Here is a 798-nt window from a genome sequence, read left to right as displayed (position 1 = left end):
ATCTTGGCTTCTTTACTCTAATGTTAGAGAACTTTCTTGCAAGATAGGCCATTGACCGATCAAGCTCATCAAGTTCATCTAGGGTGCAGAAATCATCTTCTTCCAATTCCAGAATGACTTGTTCCTGTTAATCATTATTTCTTTGCTTACTTGTTGAGGCAACTGGAATATGGGATCTTGGCTCATCATTAGAGGTCTGGCTTTCATTGACAATTAGAGCACTTGAACCATCTACAATATGCCCTTGACTAGTTCTTAATGATTTCCTTTGAATCATCTCTAATTTCTATGTTTTTAGGATTCCATATAAAACTTCCAGTGTTATTCTGCTCAAGTCTCTCCCTTCTCTGATTGCTGATATTTTCTGTTATAAATGGTCATGGAGTGTAAGAAGGAACTTGAAGTTCACTTCTTCGGCTTCATAGTATTTTTCATGTAGCTGCAAGTCATTTATCAGCTTGTTAAACCTTTCAAACACATCAGTAATACTTTCTTTTGGCTTAGCCATGAAACCCTCATACGGTGAAATCAGTATCCTTCTTTGATTGGATCTAACTTCCTCAGTTCCTTCACAGAGTATTTCAATCATTTCCCAGATCTTCTTAGCAGTGTCACAGTTGACAATGTTATTATACATTACATTGTCAAGTGACTCTATCAATATTAGCTGCAAGCCACTATCTAGGGAAACTTTTTCTTTCTCAGGCTCAGTGTACTTAGAAGGATCTTTTGGAGCATAATGAGCTGGAATGACCATATCACCATCTGTTGATTCCTTAACTCTAACCATAGGAGTGA

This window comes from Apium graveolens, chromosome 4 (assembly GCF_009905375.1).
Source record: "Apium graveolens cultivar Ventura chromosome 4, ASM990537v1, whole genome shotgun sequence".
In the NCBI taxonomy this organism is placed as follows: domain Eukaryota; kingdom Viridiplantae; phylum Streptophyta; class Magnoliopsida; order Apiales; family Apiaceae; genus Apium; species Apium graveolens.
Note: the sequence above shows the minus strand (reverse complement) of the source record.